At 48.8% G+C, this 19832-nt stretch overlaps 1 protein-coding gene across 4 annotated transcripts in view; it reads left to right on the top strand.

The window, feature by feature from the left end:
* Positions 1-2822: 2822 nt before the first annotated feature.
* The window catches only part of BCL9L (BCL9 like), a 102114-nt gene continuing 85104 nt past the window's right edge, over positions 2823-19832 (top strand). For 2 of the 4 annotated variants that reach the window (XM_065570318.1, XM_024102968.3), the window contains exon 1: positions 12752-13342. The gene's annotated coding sequence lies outside the window, so the exon portion shown is untranslated. Of the gene's footprint in view, positions 2887-12745; positions 13343-19832 lie in introns of those variants that run through there. The other 2 variants (XM_065570317.1, XM_065570316.1) reach the window with 2 other exon arrangements.

Here is a 19832-nt window from a genome sequence, read left to right as displayed (position 1 = left end):
CTGGGGGGTGGAATGGTGTCTTTCTCCCCCCACCCCAAGATCTGTCTGTCTTGTCCCAACCCCCAAATGTGCACATCCCTTGCCCCATAGCCTGTAGCATCCACTGAAGCTAGCAGGATGCAGGGGTGTAAGCAAGGCAGGATGCATGTCTGCCTGTCCCTGGCCCACACCAGCCTCTAACTCTCCTTTATTTCAGCAGGGAGATCTGGCTGGCTTTGTGTCACTGAGGCGCTGCGATTTCAGAGCCAGCCCTGCCTGCTCAGTTTTTCCAAACCCTCACTTGGAAGGAAGGAGCCGTATCAGGATAAAAGTCCTCCCAACCCACCCCTTTCTCTGCCATCTTCCCTTCTCCCCAGCCAGCCCTAGCCCTAGGTGGCAGTGGGAGGGCTGTCTCTGCTGATTGCTACATTTATCACACTGGTGGCCTTGCTAAATGGTTTAACCCTTTGGTCCCTGCCATCCTCATTGCACTGTGTGGCTGTCTGTGCTGACAGCAGACCAGGAGGTTAGTTCTGCTGATGGCTGCCCCAGCAGCCTCCCTTGCTGCACTAGGATCCAGGTCTTACTCCTCAGGCTGGGCTTTTAGTCTCTGGCTCCCAATGGTGCATTTGCTGTCTGCCTAGGATGGGAGATGTTGTACCTGTGTTTGACCCCGGATATTAGAGAGACCAGCTGGGTGAGGCAATATCTGTTATTGGACCAACTTCTGTTAGTGAAAGAGAAACTTTTGAGCTACACAGAGTTCTTCTTAAGATCTGGGCAGCCCTGAAGCTCTGTGTGGCTCGAAAGCTTGTCTCTTTTACCATCAGAAGCTAGTTCAATAAAAGATGTTAGCTCACCCACCTTGTCTCTGTGATGGGAGAGACAGCTTCCACCCTCAGCTGGCCCCAGGGCTACACCAGCTCTCTCCTGACTTGGAGCACAGGGATCCCAAGTTGCCAGATGGCTGGTTTGTGTTTGCCCATGTCTTGGTCTGCCAGCCAGACACCACATCTATTGGCAGCAAAGCAGAGGTCTATGTGGGTCTCCGTGCAACAAACACACCAGCCCTGAGACCAACGGAATAGGAACCTTTCACCACTTGTCCCACCCCTCTTTGACAGCAGGATCAGAGCGAGAGACAGCTGATAGTTTGGAAATCAGGCTAATTCTCTCCTTCCAGAATTTGGCTGCTCCAGGACAGGCCTAAATTGCTGCATGAGTCCTGCATGTTACCACAGTCAAAGCACATAGCAAGGGCCTTGGCCTCTGATTTGCCAAGGAACTTCCCTTGGCCAGTCCAGTAGGAGCTGTGCTGATCTCCCTGGTCAGGGGATGTCCAGGTTCACAGCAGTGCCAGGGCTTTGCATACACCATGATGGATCTGGGTTTAGGGAATCCTCTGAGATGCAGTAGGCATGTAAGATTGCAACAACACTGGGACTGCGCAGGCATACAGTGGGCACGGGAATGACAGTGCTGGGGCAGTGCAGGTAGGATTGGGGCAGCACTGGGACTGCACAGGTATGCAGGGTACATCTGGCATAGCAGGGATACTGAGGCTACACAAGCATCCAGAATCATGGCAACCCAGTAATGCTTCTGGAATGTTGGCAGCTCTAGATCTCTGTAGGAAAGTGGTGCAGTAGCTGCACTGTGACTGCTTAGCTGAATGGGGCTCTCCTCTCTGCCACCCCAAACCAGGCCCAGACCTGTGTCTTTAGAACTGCAGTATACATGAAACTCTCAAGAACCCAGGCTTGGCAGTTAGAGCAGGAGGCTTGGAATCAGGACTCCTGAGATTTATGCCTAGCTTTGGGAGGCAAACGTTGAGCAAGAGTCACTGGGTGGTCTTCGCCAGGACACTGCTCTGTGTCTCAGTTTCCCCTCAGTGCAGTGGGGCAGTGATCCTGTGCCGATGGGGCTGTGATGGTTAATGAGTTAGGGATTGTGAAGCAGGCTGAGGTCCTACCATGAAAGGTGCTATAAAAGTGAAGAGAAGATCCTCATCATGGCTCTCTTCAGATCCATCCGACCAATGAGCACATGCTGCCCAGGCAGCTGCAGAGGTGGGATAGGTGGTGCTGCTGCCTCGCTGCTCAGACTCTAATGAGCTTGTAATGAGGGAACCCATTCTTCCCTAGCCAGCCTGGAGACTTCTGCGCTGGGCACAGACCTACTTTTATTTGGAGCCCATGTTGTTGGGTGTGGTTTTTTTGACACAGCAGCTTGTGGTACCATAAAAAAACAAACAGAAATGAGACTGAGACCCCAAAAAGCTGGGGAGCATGGGAGGCTGTCAGGATCTGAGGGGAGAGTCAGGAGGAGCTGGCAGGCAAAACAGCTTAATGGCGGTAATGGCATCATCTGCCCTTCCCAGCTTGGGTGCAGCCTTCATCCCTTCTCCCTTTTTGGCTTATGCCTTCTGTGCAGCAGTTTCCAGTGAGGGTAGGATATAGATGAGTCCAGCCCCATCTGTACCAGAGTGTAGCCCAAATGCCAGAGCCACGTATGCTGCCTCTATGGGAGCAGGAGGGTCCAGCACTTGAGCACACAAAGACACCCTGGGCTGGATCCTCGCAGCTGATGTCCTCACTGCAGAGCAAAGGGCCTTGCCTTTCCTGCTTGACCCTAGTGTAGTCTGTGGAGCTGATTTCCACAGGGACTGATGGGGCAATACCCTGCACTCTGTGTCCTCATGTTCGCAGTGCAAGTGAGTGCAGAGCATGCCAAGTCAGAATGGGCACATTTCACAGCACTTGCCTGCAGGGGCTGCAGCACAAGGCAGGGACTTACCCTCACCACACCTCACCTGCTCTCTGTTCTCCAGGGGCTCTGCTGCGTAGTGCTGGAATGAGAGACACACCGAGGAAACACTTCACTGAGACATGGCTCCAGCAGCTAACTGTGAGTCATGTAATTAACTCTGGTATGGTTAATTGGTCCTAATTCATGGATGTAATGAAGGGCTTTGCCCACATGGGTCTCCCTGCGTATGTCTACACTGCAGTTAAAAACTCATGGCTAGCCTATGCCAGCTGACTTGGGGTAAGGGGTTGTTTAATTGCAGTGTAGACATTTGGGACGCTCCCACCTGTCAGGGTCCTAAAGCCCAGGCTCCAGCCCGAGCCCAAATGTCTACATAGCAATTGAACAGCCCCTTAGCCCAAGTTAGCTGGCACAGGCCAGTCATGGGTTTTTAATTGCAGTATAAACATACCCCCTGTCACTGCATCGGGCTGGGGCTGGTGTGGGAAGGGCAAAGGGGCTCAGCAGAGATGAGCAGACTCAAGACTGACCGGGATCTAGATCCCATTTATCCCAAACTCCACCAGCCCCTTGGGATCAGGATGGAGCCTATTACGTGGTTCTGTCCCCCTCCAGCGCCATCCCAGGTGTCTGCAGCCCTTCTGTTCCTGCATAGGGCTTCTCAAGGGGCTTAGTGTGAGTTCTTCAGCTTGGTTACTATATAATGAATCACAAGTCAGCTGCGTGGTTTCCTTAACAAAATGCCAAGGTATGAACGGGCCTGCAATAAACCTGGACCAGATGACAACTGTGGTTGGGGAGGTTCCAAATCTGCACCTGAATTTTGTACGCTGGGCCTATCTCTAACTCTTATCAAATGTAGAAAAGAGATTCCAAACAACTGAGGGTTGAATACCACCATTTATCTGGGATGGAAGCCAGCCCTCTGTTCTCAGTGAGCTGTGTATCAGACCTGTGTCTCTGGATTAACCCATTAAATACAGGTGCGGGCTAGAAAATTAGTTGGAACAGTGCATCACTTTTTAAAACTATTCTCAGGCACAATTAGCCAACAGGAAGATGGCATCTCACAGTGAGTGCAGCTTAGTTCATGCTAAAACAATTAACTATTTTGTTGCTAAATTAAACCCTGTGCCAATACATCTGCAACAGGATCCAGCCTGTCCCTTCTACCTGTCTCCATTGCAGAATAGCTCATGAAGTTTCTTTAGGGCATTTGCTTACCATCTGTCAGTCAACAGAAAATGATAGGAAGCAACAGCTACACAGGCTGATGGGTTAGGATTAAGGTCAGGGTCAGGCCAGGACAGTAAGAGATAATCACTCCCTGATCCTTTGAGGTCGCAGCTCCAAACAGGGTCCTTACTTATGGGGTGGGGAGATGGGTATTGAAGCAAAGTTCTTTTCCTTCCCAGTTTTCTGCAGTGATCTGGGCCAGTTTGTATCACAGACTCCCTGAACAGTGGGGAAGGCAATATCCCCTCCCCGCCCCCCAATAGCGAGGAAAGGAGTTGCTATTTGGAGCACTGGGGCAGGGACACCCCAGCATTGACTCATCCAGCAGACCGCTTGCCTCCTCTTCCTTTATCCTACTCCCCATCCCAGCACACATGCTGTAATGGGGCCCCTTCTCTGCAATGGAAATAACAGTGGAGTCAAAAAGTGGGTTTTACAGAAACCTATGGTGAAATGAACAGGAGTACTTGTGGCACCTTAGAGACTAACAAATTTATTAGAGCATAAGCTTTCGTGGACTACAGCCCACTTCTTCGGATGCATACAGAGTGGAATAAATATTGAGGAGATATATATATATGCACACATACAGAGAGCATAAACAGGTGGGAGTTTATGCTCTCTGTATGTTTATGCTCTCTGTATGTGTGTATATATATCTCCTCAATATTTATTCCACTCTGTATGCATCCGAAGAAGTGGGCTGTAGTCCACGAAAGCTTATGCTCTAATAAATTTGTTAGTCTCTAAGGTGCCACAAGTACTCCTGTTCTTTTTGCGGATACAGACTAACACGGCTGCTACTCTGAAACCTGTCATTATGGTGAAATGTAATTTCAAACTCAGGAGATGAGGAAAGGAGTGGGGTTTGCTGGATTGCTGGTTCCAATTTACCCAGGCAGTAGTGAGTGACAGTTGTTACCTGCTGATTGCTGGTCATTGGCCTGTCGGGGATGGGTCTGGTAGGTCTCTGGTGTGGTGGGTTTCTAGAGAATGGGTGTATACGATTTAACTGTCCTGTTCCTGCCAGCCAAGGGCTGGCTGGGCCATGGAGCCTGAAATCTCCAAGTGCCTGGAGGGGTCCATTGAGGGCAATAGGGCAGCACATTGTTGGGGCAGCGTGGAGGAGCCTGCCCTGCCCTGCCATTGTGTGCACTGGCAATGGAGAGAAGGCTTCGCTTTATGGAGCTGTCAAGACAGCATCTTTTGCTAATGCTGAATTTACTGAAAAAAATTACAAGAGGAAAAAACCCAAATGGCCCGAAGTCAGGAAAGCTCCGTGTGTGGCAGAAGCAGGTAGCAGCCGGTCTGGGCTGCTCAGCCTCGGACTCATTAACATGCTGATGTACCAGGCAACTCCTGGAATCAGCTGCTGGGATTTTGTTGGTTTTGGCATAGGGAGGCTGTGAGGAGCTCCAGGGACTCTGCTTCCCCCATCGCCTCTCCTTCCTGTCTCTCCGGTTGTGGGCGTAATGACAGAGGAGGGGAAGGGGAGATGGGAGTAAGAGTCAAGTGCAGGGAGGATGGCTTGCCCAGCAGATGTTAATTAAAGACAGAGGCTCAGCACTGAGCTGGCAGCGCCTGGTCCTCCTGCTGACCTTTCCCAGTCTCACTCTATTGCTTTCATGCGCACAGCCTGGGAGAGACGTGAGGTGCTGTGATATAGGGAGCCCAGGAGGCTAAGGAGAAAGAAAAAGAGGACAAGGGAAAGGTGGCTGGAGGGCCTGGCGAACAGGGGGCTTGGTATGTTCCATCTGGATTGGACACAGCTGGAGAAAGGCGCTGCCAGCATCTATACCCCTTCCACAGAGAGTGTTGGGGGCGCCACCATGCCAGACGGCAGCAGTCGGGTGCTTTTATTAACCCTCTGCATGCTGTGGTCGGCTACACTCATGGGGCATTAGCTATATTAGTGACTTTACATTGCTATGGGGAGAGAAGGAAGGGTGAAGCTGTGAAAATCCCCAACCCCATGCAGACTGGGGGTGCAGACCAGAATCCCGACTGCTAGAGCAGTTTAGATCCAGAAGTTGCCCAGCATTGCATTATCTCACCAGTTGCCGGTCACCTGGGCCCATGATGTGAGAGTAGGGCTAGGCAACCTGCTGGAGGCTGAGTGAGAATGCCTGCCCCTCAAGCTTTGAAAACATTTGGGTCTGACCCACACGCAGGACCCTAGGCAGGTGCTCAGATATACTTCAGAGAAGCATCCGAAACATGTTGTGCTGTTCCAGGTTGTGGCCCTTTCAGAGCAGGGACCTTTATGAGGCTCCCATATCTTCTAGGAATTTCACAGACAAACGCTGGGGATGCTGGAGACTTGCCTGGTATTCTGAGACAATAGTGAGAGCCAGTGTGGTCAGAGAGCAGAGGGTGAGGGGTGAAAAGCCCTGGACCCTGCCATGCATTCATTATGGGATCTTTGGCTTCACCTATCTGTGCCTTTGTTTCCCTGCCTGTAAGAAGGAGGGTCCATGTGTGGCTGCATGAAGCAAGCTGAGATCCTCCTACAAGGAAGGGCCAGTGTTGCTGTTATACAGGGGTGAATAGAGATGTCTGTATTATTTTGGCACTGTGGCCAGATTGTCCCCTTTCTCTACTCCAGCCTGTTTGCTGGTCTCCTCAGGGGCAAAACCACTCAGTGCCTTGGGGAAAATATCTTCACAAGAGAATTCTGATCCCTTCTCTTTGGGTTTTGGGAACAGTGAGTGTCTCTCTCTTCCCTTGGGTGTCTCTTGACTGCAATATCTGAAGTTGGCTTTGGTAAATTCTGCAGAATTTCATGCATATTGTGTTTATTCATGCTGCCCCAGCTTGCTCTGTACCCAAAATGCAAACAACCAAAGGAACAACATGGCGTCAATAAATATGATTTGTCAAATGAATTACATCATTTCCTGCTCCTGTCTGGGGAGCACAGGGTATGGTTTGCTCACTTGTTAGAGTACAGTATGAATGTTAACGATGTCACCTTCCTGTCCACACACATTCACACGGATTCTCTTTGTCTTAGTTTATTATTTTATAGTCCAAATAAAAAACAACACCATAGCTGTAGGAAGAGAGTGGGGTCTAATGATGAGACTGGGGAGCCAGGACTCGTGGGTTCTTTTCCCAGCTCTGACTGTAACTCACTTTCCCTCCCTGTGCCTCAGTTTCCCAGGCTGAAAAGTAAGCTTAATACTGGCAGCTACTTCATGGGAGGCTTCATTACTAACATCCCAAAATGCCCTGAGATTTTTCACATGGCAGGTGCTAAAAAAGAGGAAAAGCATCATTACTGGTAGACGCAGCTGTTCCATCCTCAGATCCGAAGCTGGGTGCAAAGCCAGGGGGGCTGGAACAATTTGTTTGTAGAGTGGGGGTGCTGAGAGCCATTGAACCAAACTGTAAGCCCTATACATAATGGAAACCACTTCAAGCCAGGGGGTGTGGCAGCACCCCTAGTTCTAACACCTATGTGCAGATCCTACTGGGAAGGCAACATTGCCCTTGTTTCCACTCTTTCCTCAGCAGATTCGCTAACCTGTGACATGTAGGACTTGAAGTTCTCTGTGTGACTGACGCACACGTCAGGCAGGGAAAAATGTTTCCTCGAGGAGAGGCAAAGACATTCCAACTGCCTGCCTGGCACCTCTTCAGCCAAGCAGAGAAAGCTGTTGTGAATCAGCAGTTTAGGCACACTCCACAAGGGGGCAGTGGTGCACAAACCCTCAGCTGCAGTTCCTGTGAGTCAGTCAGCAGAGTCCCAGTTCTGTCCCAGTACAGGCTGGGGGACAGAGAGAGCCTGTAGCTTTGCACACATGAAATCCCCGAGCCTCCCAACCCCTGCCAGGTCAGAAAACAATCATGCCACTCACTGTCCTTAGTACGGGCAGCCCCAAGCCTCCAAAAATCATGTCACGCAGCCAAAAAAACCCACAAAATCACAAGATTTAAGATCTGAAAAACAAAAAGTTGAGGTTTCAGAGTAGCAGCCGTGTTAGTCTGTATCCGCAAAAAGAACAGGAGTACTTGTGGGACCTTAGAGACTAACAAATTTATTAGAGCATAAGCTTTCGTGGACTACAGACCACTTCTTCGGATGCATATCATATGCAGAGAGTATGTGTGTATATATATCTCCTCAATATATGTTTCACTCTGTATGCATCCGAAGAAGTGGGCTGTAGTCCATGAAAGCTTATGCTCTAATAAATTTGTTAGTCTCTAAGGTGCCACAAGTACTCCTGTTCTTTTTGCAAAAAGTTGAGGGTAATTTTATTTGCTTTCTGGTTTCTGAGACTTTAGAGTGTGCTTGGGCCACCATTCATTGCTACTTCCTACTGGGGATCTCAGAGGGAGTGCTCTCCTTCTCAAGCTGCCCACCTTGCCTGCTCTCAGGTGGAGGATGAGGGAGGGTTGCTGAGGAATCCTATGGATAAGGCTGCTGCATGCTGCACTTTTATGTCTTCCACAAAAGATGGCACCTCCTGCAACATGGTACCCTGTAGCGTCAGGCTGGGACACTGGGGTGAGTGCTAACTTGGTAGAAGAGCATGCCCTGGTGCGTTACTCACATAGTTCCCTGTAGCGCAGCAGTTACTTTGTGGGGAGTGTCCCCAAGTAAGCTATCCACACTGCTCCCTGCAATACAGTGCCCCCAGTGCCATGCTTTCACATTGGTTCCATATGACTGAAAGCAAAGAACAGTATCTACCTAAGATACCAGCACTGCTCCCTGCAGCTCTTGGGTATTCCTTTGAGGTCTATCCAATATTTTTTACCTAGACCATACCTGCTTAGCTTGTGAGATCTGAAAGATCATAGACTTTGACAAGACAGCTGCAAGGCTAGACCTGACTCCTGGATCTTTGCTTGCCAGAGGCTACATTTGCTTTCTTGCTGTGACATTCCTCCCTGCTGGCCATGGGAGGGTTAATAATAATATAGGGTGTCTCTCTCTCTCTCTGGCTGTTGCCACTCGTGTATGCACATGGAGCAGGAGGGAAAGGTGTATTTTCATTTCCAATTAGGGCTGCTGCTTCCCATCGGCTGAGATTGATTGTTTGTCCCTGGATCCCCTTTAGCTTTGCAATGCTTTAAGAGGCTGCCAAGTGGTCCCTGCCTCCAGCCGTCTCCACTCTCCCCAACCCACCCCTGAACAGTTAGTGTGCTGCAGACAGGAGGGTGACACATCCTGGTTAGGATGCTGCTGGCATCAGCCGAAAGTGGGTGGGCTGGTTTCATAGACTAATGTGTGTGTGTTGTACAGCTCCCTTCTGTTGCAGGAGGCAGAGCGGGGGCATGCAAAGAGCCCAGGCAGCCAGCTGTGTCCTTTCTCAGCTGTATCTGTCATGCCTTTACCAACAGCAGGCTTCCACTTGGAATACATTTCCTGAGGTGCATGCCATCCGCTACTTGGAAGTCTCTATTCCTGCCACCCAGCCAAAGCAAATTGTGCATTTGAAATAGATGTTATTTCCATCTGAGCATATGCCAAACTGTATCTAAGCCTCTTTGCCCCCTCCACTCCTCTGCTCCTTTAGCTCCTAGCCTGACCGTCTCCTCTCCCAGGTTCAAACCTGCAGAGAGACTCCTTTTGTGCTGGGGTGCTGCAAGTTTCAATTAGATGTTTGAAAATCCTGCTTATACTTTTTTTGTAAACTCTTCCTTGTTCAAACTGTCCCAGCTTGACAGCCCTGCAGGGTTATTGCCGAACTTATCAGGAAAATGGGCAAGGAAGGACTATTTAGATCTTGGGGTGAGAGGGACTCTAAAACACTTCCACTAGATCCTGTATACAGTTTAGTTGTAGCCATGTTGGTCCCAGGATATTAGAGAGACATGGTGGGTGAGGTAGTATCTTTTATTGGGCCAACTTCTGTGTGCCTTGAAAGCTTGTCTCGCTCATCAACAGAGGTTGGTCCATCTCACCCACCCTGTCACTCCCCTAGACCTTATTAGATGAGTGGAAGAGGGGGTCAAACCCATGGAGGGACCTGCCAATGAGGAGGGGAATTTTATAATGGTTTCTGGAAGGGACAGGAAACCAAGATGATTTCAGTGGAAGAGGATTGCTGTGAGGCCCCAGTTCTAGGTACAAGAGAGGGGAGATGCTGCTCCATGCATGAAGAGTAGGGGCTCAAGGCAGTAAGATTGGTGGTTGGGAGTTGTCCAGATGAGAAGAGATGAAGACTCAATGACCAATCTCGGCAGAAGTTGTGGGCCCAGGGGAAGGAAGAAGGAGAGAGTGGAATGCCTGGGTTCCTCATGGGAGTGAGGACCTGCAGACTGGGGTTCTGGAGAGGAAGATGCAAGTGGTGAGGGATTTGGATTGAATATGCGGTTTAGTGGGGTTTCATTCAGAGAGGAAGCCTGGACAGTTTGGGGTGAGGATGGAGCAGAGGGGGCTGGAGTTTGGTCTGAGAAGCCTCTTCTTGCCACTTAGCAGGGCATCGGTTTGGGATTTGTTAAGCTGAATTAAATGGTGTTGGAGTCAGGGCCTGGTGGTGCAGAGATGCTTAGTGACTAAAGGACAGAAGCTGTGACAAGGGGATAGTCTGGATTGCACGCAGGTACACTTCACTCCCACACGTGTGTACATTCACAAACATGTACATGCAAAATAGAGACTAACCTTTAGTGATACTGGTGTTGACTAAACATGGACCACAGCATGTATGTAAACAGACTCCTGAGTAACTATAGTCACATATACTTTTTGCATAGCCACATGCCTGAAAAGCCACTTGCAAGGGTGCGTGACCATGGTGAGCATTTAGGCTCTGCCATTCCCTTACAGGGTGTGAACTCCCAATGCGATCATGCATGATTTTAAACTGAGCAGCAGGTGACAACTAGGGTTGACTGCCAGAAGCTGGGACTGGACAACAGGGGATGGATCACTCGATAATCACCCTGTTCTGTTTATTCCCTCTGAAACATCTGGCATTGGCCACTGTTGGAAGACAGGATACTGGGCTAGATGGACCATAGGTCTGACCCAGGATGGCTCTTCTCTGATCTTCCTGCATACTGAAGGGAGAAAGACCTGTGGAGATGTGGGTGCTCACAACAGCAGCTTCTGACATACCTGCTAGTTTTAGGTAAAGTACTCAATAATCCCATTAGTTCTAATAGCCAGTAATTTGCCACTCACCCCCCAGAGTTTACTAAATTCCCATTTCGGAGCTGGTCGGTCGGACAGATGACCCAGCCCTCTTATTAACTGTACAGCACTCAGCTCACCCTGAGTCTGCTTGGGTGTCTGGCAAAGCCTCGCTCAGGAGCATTAGCATAGCATGACTGGGTGTATGGAGCTTGCAACTGTGAGGTCTTTGCATTCTGGGAGAGGTAGCAGAAACGTAAAGGTACAGTACACACAAAACAAAGACAGCTGCCATTCTCTTCTGAGGTGCTGCACCTGTTGTGGAGATAACACATGCTGCACTCTCTCCTGGAAACTTTACTTTTGTTCTTGGCATTTTCCTCATTCTAAAATGAGTGGCTTTAGGCTGAACATTTCTGTTTTGCTGCTTCTGCATGGAAATGTAACTCTTGTTTGCGTAGTTACAGCCCCCCTAGTGAAGCAACACTGTACCTTTCCATGCAGCAGCAGAATGTCTCAGGCCAAAAGCGTCATAGATCCAGAGCACTGGATGACCCAATAGGTACAGTACTTTAAGAACCTTTCTTTGTTGAAAAATCAAAGTCAAGTACATTTCTTCCTTGTTGAGAAAAGTGCTGGCATTTGGTGACATCCATGAGCCATGTGGAAAGGACTGTGAATGTGTAAAGGACTAATCATTGCTTTAAACTGGAATAGGCCACAACCTGCTAGAAGTCACACCAGGAGGGAACAATTCTGCATTGGTGAGGAGATGGACCTGAATAGGGATTTTGGTGACCCTACTGTAATAAAACACTCAGAAAAGGAAAGACTTACGCTTTCACAGCCAACAGTTCAAAAAGCAAATAAAGGATTTAGGGCCTGATCCTGAGAAGTGCTGAGTACCCCCAGTCTCCACTAAAGTCAGTGGCAGGATTGGTCTCTTAATCAAAGTAGGGATCCTGCCCTTTACTAGAATCCTGAGGAGAGTTTTCATATGATCTGATCATTAGTAGATCAATGAGTGAGTCAGATCCACAGCAGCAACAATGAACCTCCCTCTTAATTGTCAGAGTTTAATTCATTCCCAAGCAAGTGGAGGAGCTGGTAGGGGCTAGGGCTCTCTGGGGCTGTTTTTAATTACTGTGCCAACCAAGCCAGAGACTCAGGTGCAGACATTTAGCCAATTTGCTAAGCTTGCCTACATGGGGGCTGTCTGTCGTCTGCCATTAGCTTGGGCAACTTTCGTTATATCTGAAAAAAACTCATTCCTCTTCTTTCACTCCTAGGAGCAAACAAGAGCACCAATCCTGAGTGTATAACATTATAAGATTTGCTCTTTTGGAGTTTCCTTGATTTTTTTTTAAATAATGTATTTATTTTTAATGCTCCTCATCAATGTCCTTCAAAAACTTTGCCTCTCCTGCCATTATTTCCCTGGGCCATAAGTGCAGGTGAGGCATTTAGCAATGGGGGTTAATTGTTTCCCATCATCTCTTTTTGCAAGGTGTTCCTCTCAGTCAGGCCACTGGGAGGCCAGAGGAGGAGACCTAGATTAGGAAGCAGTTAATCAGTGGAAGAGGCAAACTGGGGCTTTTATTTTGACAGGGCACTGCTTGGCTTCTTGTATGAAGGCAAAGTGAATGATCCTGTTTCTCCAAATGATTATTCAGACTCAGGAAGAGAAAGAGGGAGAGAAAGGAGTACTCCATACACAGAGCTTTGCCCACTTTAAAACAGCATCCTCTCAAAAACACAGAGATTCTTAGCTGGAGGGATCTAACAGACAGTTAAACAATAATAAGGATCAAGAGTGGTGAAAAAGAAAATTGTGGAGAAGGTTCCTGTAACTTCAGGGAGGCAAGAGGGAAGTTGCTGCTAAAAATCAGCCAACCAACAACCTCCCCCACCAGAAACTGAGTCTGAATTCTCCTCAAGTGAAAGTGAAACAACTAAAGGAGTGAAAGTGTGTGCGAGAGGCAGAGTGTTTGAAATGTGTGTGTGTGCTGTGCATGTAGGTGAGACTCCAGTGCGTGTGGAAAGAGCATGATCCACTCCCCAGAGCCCCCTGCAGCTGGCTGGAAGGCTGTTGGTAAAGAAGACCATGAGCCCTGACTGCATGGCTGTCCCCCAGCAGCTTCCAGATCCTCAGCTCCCTTCTAACAAGCTTCACGGAGCAGACAGCTGCTGAAAAGCCCAAAGGAAAAAAGCACAGGATCACTATGGGAAATACCTCTGGCCTTTCTTGAGACCCGGAGCAAGAGAAAGGTAAGTAGTCTCCCAATCACTTTCTTTCAATGCCTGAGTGTTTTGAAATGAGAGGACTGTCCTACAGGCAGGTCCATTTTGTATGGTGTAGTGATAAGTCTGGGGCTGGGCAGAGGGAGTATTTTTTCCAGCATGCTGCAGACTTCTTAAGTATTTTTCTTAAAAGATTGGTCAGAGTCCTAATCTTTATTTTCCCCTGGAGACTGCAAGGGTCCTTGTGGGGAACTCTACTTTTTCCTTCCTCTTAGATTTGTGAGGAATGTGGTGTGCCTTGTGCTTAGATTTCCTGGTAACAAATTAAGACCTGTAGTTGCAAATGTTTAATTGTTTTGAATTTAAAATTAAAGGTCGTCTTGCTTTTTTGTTTTTGTTTGTGAGGAAGTGCCCTCCCTTGCTGCCTGTTGGTATGCAGGGCTGCTCTGGGAGCTCATCTTGGGCTGCTGACTTGGAGTACAATTCTATGTCTGTGTGTTATTTTTGTGAGAAATTGACAGTTTCTTTTGAACATCACCTCAAAGCCCAGATCTTTGATTATGGCTGTCATTTTCAGTCAGCCTAGCTGGCAATAGGCAGGGGGTGATGGACAGCACAGGCATCCAGTGACTGGGTAGAAGTCACTGAATTGAATCAAAGTACAGCCAGTGTGAAGAGAGCAGGCAGGCCCTTTGGCAACCGAAGGTTGGCTGCGTGGCCCCAAAGGCTTCTGGTCGCTGTAGTCTTTTCCTTTCTCTTGTTTGTCTGGCTACTCAAGCAGAAGTCTTTGCTTTTCTCTTATTTTTTTTCATGTGCTCAGAAATCATGGTGGGCTGCAGACTGCTGTGCATAGAGACTGAACACAGGCCAGTCAGCAAATGCAGCATGGCAAAGTAATAGATTAGCGCCTGCAGCTGGCTTTACAGAGGCGTAATCAGACATTGTACTACAACTCCCATGGAGCTGTTTTGTTTTTAGGGGGTGGAGGTGGCAGCATTGAGAGGTTCCTAGACAGAGGTGACAAGAACTTCTTGTGGAAAGGGCACTGGCCTCAGAAGAACCTGGATGTATTGGGTGGTTTTCCAGTATCTCATTTCTGTCCCTTCTGCTCAGTTTGCAATGTGCAAAGGGCACTTGCCTACAGCTCTGGAGCAATGATGCAGGGGATCCAGCCCTCTAAATATTTCTGAGTAGCAGCCGTGTTAGTCTGTATCCGCAAAAAGAAGAACAGGAGGACTTGTGGCACCTTAGAGACTAACAAATTTATTAGAGCATAAGCTTTCGTGGACTACAGCCCACTTCTTCGGATGCATCCGAAGAAGTGGGCTGTAGTCCACGAAAGCTTATGCTCTAATAAATTTGTTAGTCTCTAAGGTGCCACAAGTCCTCCTGTTCTTCTTTTTGCTAAATATTTCTGTTCACGTCTCACTGCATGGAGAGTTTTTTGACTTGGGGATGTATGGGACAGAGGCCCTATCTGCACCTCCCTCTCTCTGGGCACGTGATGAGCCTCATCTCCAATCTCTTTGGCCCTTGGTGCTTAGTTTTTATGTTTGGACACTCATTCTCTTAGGCTGCAGTGCTTCCCCTTTGTGAGGGCACTGTCATTGGCAGCAGTTCCAAGAGCGGGGTCAGAGTACACTCATTGATGGCTCTGCTACAGGTGTGACAGGCTTACCTGCCATGCACCCAGCTTTCCCCTTATGCTCCAGGCCTGGCCTGCTCTGTCTGAGACAGATCTGGGTTTTACAAGTCGTCACCAGTTGGGTCCAAACCCTGGGGTGGCTTGGAACTGGGGTCCATTTTATCTGGAACTATTGAAGTTCAGGTAGCGTCTGGATAAATGGTTCCAATTTTGGCCGGTCTCTTAACAGTGAAATAGACAACAGGGAAAAGCTCTCCCCATTCCCTGGAATATCATACCAGGGGCTGCTCACTGTTCTCACTTGGGAAGGAAGGATGCCTGGTCAGTTTGCAAAGAGCAAAGCTCCTTTTTTCTTCTGCATTAACCTTCCCTCCCCCATCCAAATCCACATTAATGTGCCCTTCACTGTTTTGTGTTGAGGAGGTGGTGAAGTTGCCCCGGCGCTGCTTTGTGCTAGCAGCCACTTGCTGGGGTAGAAACCTGAGAGGGCTGCATTTCTGTACATGTAAGTAATGCTACATGACAGGGCATGCTGTTGTGGTGTAGTATGCAGCGTCTGTATGCCTTGGGGCAGTGCTACATGACATGGTGTTCCGCTGTGGTGTCATACACCTGCGTCCTGGGCATGTAAGGCAGAGCATTGCCAACACTGAAGGCACAAACAACTGCACGCTTAGGACTGCGTTGCTGGAATGGAATGGAATACGAGGGTTTTAGCTGCTTGCTCTTGACCTGTGGACTCTAGTCTCCTGTGAACACAGCCCTGATTTCTCGCCACCCTTACCAAATGCTGCTTCATGCCAAGCAGGAAATAATGACATGCCATCAATTGCAAAGATCTTTGCAAAGGAGGGTGTGCATTGTTCTCCCTACTTTTACACAGTGAGGGAGAAGGAAACTGAGGCACAGAGAGGATAAGTGATTTGCCCAAGGTCACATGGTGAGTCTGTGTCAAAACTGAGCATCCAAACCCTTAATACTATAGATATATTTTTTTTACATCTAATCTACCATTTCTGCTGGACATAAATATCCTGCGATGCCCTCTCCTCCCTCTCTAAGCTATATTGCATAGTGAACTGAGGAGAAATCGATCTTGTTTTTCACAGTTTTTGTGCCTTAATCATGTTTCAGTTCTCTCTAAATCCAAAACCAGAACTTAATCTTTTTCTGGGTGAGGGTTTATAGGAAGAATATCAAAAATATACTTAAAAGAATACAGGCTTAAAACCAAGATTATTTTGTTGTTGTTGTTGTTGTTAAACCCTGTTGCTGGAGGCTAATAATATATACTTTAAGCCCAGAAGGGGCCATCATGATCATCTAGTCTGACCCCATGCACATTGCACAAAATATTACTTTAAAGCCTTCTACCTATTAACTCATCTCCTGTAAGATGGGTCCTATTGCCCCATTTTACAGATGGGGAGGAAAGTGAGGCCTAGTATTTGAAGTGACTTACCCAAGGCAGTGTCAGAGCTGAGATTAAAACTCAGGCATTACCGGGGGTGCTGGAACAATTTGTATAGCAGAGGTGTTGAGAGCCATTGAACCCAAATGTAAACCCTGTATATGATGCAGCAGCACGTCTAGTACCAGCACCTATGGGAGTTAGTGGCTCACAGTCCTGTTTTCTAATCGCTAGGCAATGCTGTCTCAGTGTAGCTGCTGACTGCCTAGAATGCATTGGAACTAAACTCTGCTTTGGTTCCACTAGTGTAAATCTGGAGTAATTCTTGACTGGGCCTGAGGCCAAGTACTGGACTTGTACTTGTTTGGGACCTCTAAGACTTTGTCAGCTCTGTCTGTCTCTTTTGCGGACAATTCAACCCAGTTTGCACAAGCTTCTCAAAGTTTTGGTATTCTGGGAAGGGATCTTTGCCTTCTCTTCCCCCCGGAGTCCACCTTCCTGCCAGCATCCCCTGAGTTCTCACCCTTGCAGCTCTATTTCCTGAGTGAAGACACCTGACGGGGTATTCCCCTTTTATCATAGCTGCTTCTTACCTAGACAGAAGGCTCTCCTTTACCTCACCAAGGTACCTCAGCTACATTCCTGGCCTATGCAGCCTGGAGGCCAAGGGATTTTTCTGCAGTTATTTTGTCTGGGTTTAACCCACCCCCACCCACCCCAGGTCTGATGCATCTTCCCCTGTCAGGTACAACAGTTGCAAAGTCCAAGTCACTGCCAGTCTCATCAGCATTTCTTGTGCCTGGTCTCTTACTTATGGCCAATACTTATGGCCAACACCATGACATGTTTCCTTTTGCTGCCTTAGCTGGTGGCATCGGGCTCATCTGCTCTCGTGAGTGAGACTTTACCCATCTCTGTGCTGCTGTCTGCTTGTTTGCTCTCTGTCTGTCTGTCCTTGTGGGGATCTAGAAGTAGAAATGAACTCTACAGGTGGGGAAGACTGGTTGGGCCCATCCCTAGTGAGCAAGGCAGACTGGATCCCGGCTCTCCATTCTCCTGGTGTCTGTCCATTTCAGCTGTGAATGTCTTGAGTAATGGACACCTAGTCCCTTAGAGAAATGATTCTTCCATGGAATGAGTCTTCTGGATGAATCCTCCCCTCCTTTGCTTGTGCTCTTGGACCTATCCAAGAATCACAGCCTTGTGGGCAGCAATTGCATTCCACTGCCAGTCATCCGGTGGCCAGGTCAGACAGACATAGCTCTTTTTGGCTCTTCGCTGCTGACTTACCGTTTCCAGACCCTTCACTGTCACTCTTCTGTAAAAACATTTTCCAGTTTGGCACAAAGTTGAGGCTCATTTTCTACCCATCCCACATGCTGTGGGGACCATGTGAGGCTTTGCTCATCCATTTTCCTGCTCCTTTGTTCAGGTAATTCTAAGATCAGAGCCGTGATGGCATAAGATGGCCATGCTGGTCACCTTGGATGTCTGCCCAGAAATACCCACCGCCCCGAGTCTCAACTGAACAGGACCCTGGAAGTTGCCCTTCAGCTGTGGTTTTCCACATGGTGGTGTTCTGGCAAAGACCCAGAGTTATATCAGCCACTGCATCCTCTCCTCAGGGTGCTGGACCCTGCCCTTGCAGGGGTAGAGACTCAGGACAGGTCTGTAATGAAAGCTGTTGCTGGGATAGTAATCTCTGTTAGGAGAGTGTGTGTGTTGGGGGGGGGGGGGGAGGGGTTAATGACATTTTTATATCAGCAAAAGCTCTAGTGTAGATGCAGTTATGGGGGGAAATGCGTTTGCAGATATAGCTTAGTTTGTTTGGGAAAGTGGGGTAAGCTTTATTGGCAAACACACTCTTTTCTGGCATAGACTATACGCCTTGGTCCCTTCCAGTTTTCAGCCAACTGCAACCTGATTTATTTCTCTCCTGTGGAAGGTGCTGACTGGCCAGTACAAGTTCCCTGAGCTGTTTGTGTCTCACTTCTCCACAGGGTTGAACTTGTGAATCCTGGATAAAAATGACCCCAGAAGTCACTGGTTCAGACTGCCCGGGGAAACACACACATCTTGGAGCAAAGGACCTAGGAGTTTGGCTGCTGCTTGTCCTTCTCCATTTCTGATAGTAACCACAAGATATATTGGTGTGGGCTGGGGGGGATAAGGAGGGGGGAGGCAGGGAAGGCTGGAAATCAGGATTCTTAGAACCAAGAATTCAATCCATCTATGACTCCTGGTGTGACCCTTGGACAAGTCATTCCTGCTATTGGTGCCTCAGTTTCCCATCTGTAAATACCTCCTAAGGAGTTGTGCATGTAAAATGCCTTGGTTTCCTGTCTGAGAAATGCTGGAGGAGGGTAGGGTGTTAGTCTATGTGCTGATCTCTATTGTCCTTGCCCAGCCTTCCCCTGTGAACCAGAACTGGCCAAGTCAGATGGACCTTGAAGAAGTGAGGTTCTTACCCACGAAAGCTTATGCTCCCAGTACTTCTGTTAGTCTCAAAGGTGCCATAGGACCCTCTGTTGCTTCTCCCAGATGGTGTGTTTCCACAGGACAATCTCCAGGACACCTGCTTGGCACCAGGCAGCCCCCGTGGATATCCATTTCTTTCCTGTCCTCTGTCAGACCCAGTTACCAATTGTGGGTTTGGGTACTGAATTACCTCTATCTGGGGTCACCTCCTTGTGGAGCCCGTACCTGCTGCAGACTATTCCCTGTCAGGAGTTGGCACAGAGGAAGCAGTTAATGTCACTGGCACCTGCTTTTGATTTAAGAGAGAGCCACGTAATCAAGGGGCGGGTTGCCAGGACCCGTGCACGTATCCAACTTCCTTGGAAAGCAGGGTTGTGTTTGTAAGTGCAGCAGGCATTCTGTTCTCCAGTGCAGGAGGAGAAGGGGGCTTGTGCAATACAAGCCAGGCTTTGTCATGACTAACCAAGGCCTGCACCGATTCCCAGAGATCAGGACAGTGAGATTCCACCTCCCCACCAGGTCCAAGCAGGGCTCCCTGCTCCCCCTCTGCTTGGCATCCAGCTCCCTCCTTTGTATGGGTGGGAGTAGGTCATTGTTGAGACCTGCCCCGTACATGCTGCTGCCTGGGTTATGATGTGGGCTGTGAAATACCCTTGGGATTGGAGTAGTTATGAGTGCTCCTGCAGCCAGTACTCCTGCCCTGCTCCCTACAGCACGCCCTGCTGGGAGAGGCCAGCACTGGAGACTCCTTTGGGAAGGGGCCATGGCCTGTGGGGTTCTTCAGTGCTAGTGTCAATTACGAGGAAGCAAGGCAGAGGAGAGACTGGAGACTCCTGGGTAGGGCAGGGAGGAAGTGACATCCCATTCTTTTCACAGCAAGGAGCTGGTCACTGGAGGTGTGAAAGTCTGTTGAGGCTGCTCAGACTGAGAGTGGTGGGGGACGGGGGGCCTCCTTCATATACTCAGCTGTCAGTTCCTTCTGG

Source organism: Chrysemys picta, chromosome 16, assembly GCF_011386835.1.
Source record: "Chrysemys picta bellii isolate R12L10 chromosome 16, ASM1138683v2, whole genome shotgun sequence".
Lineage (NCBI taxonomy): Eukaryota > Metazoa > Chordata > Testudines > Emydidae > Chrysemys > Chrysemys picta.
This window is presented reverse-complemented; position numbering and strand designations above follow the sequence as displayed.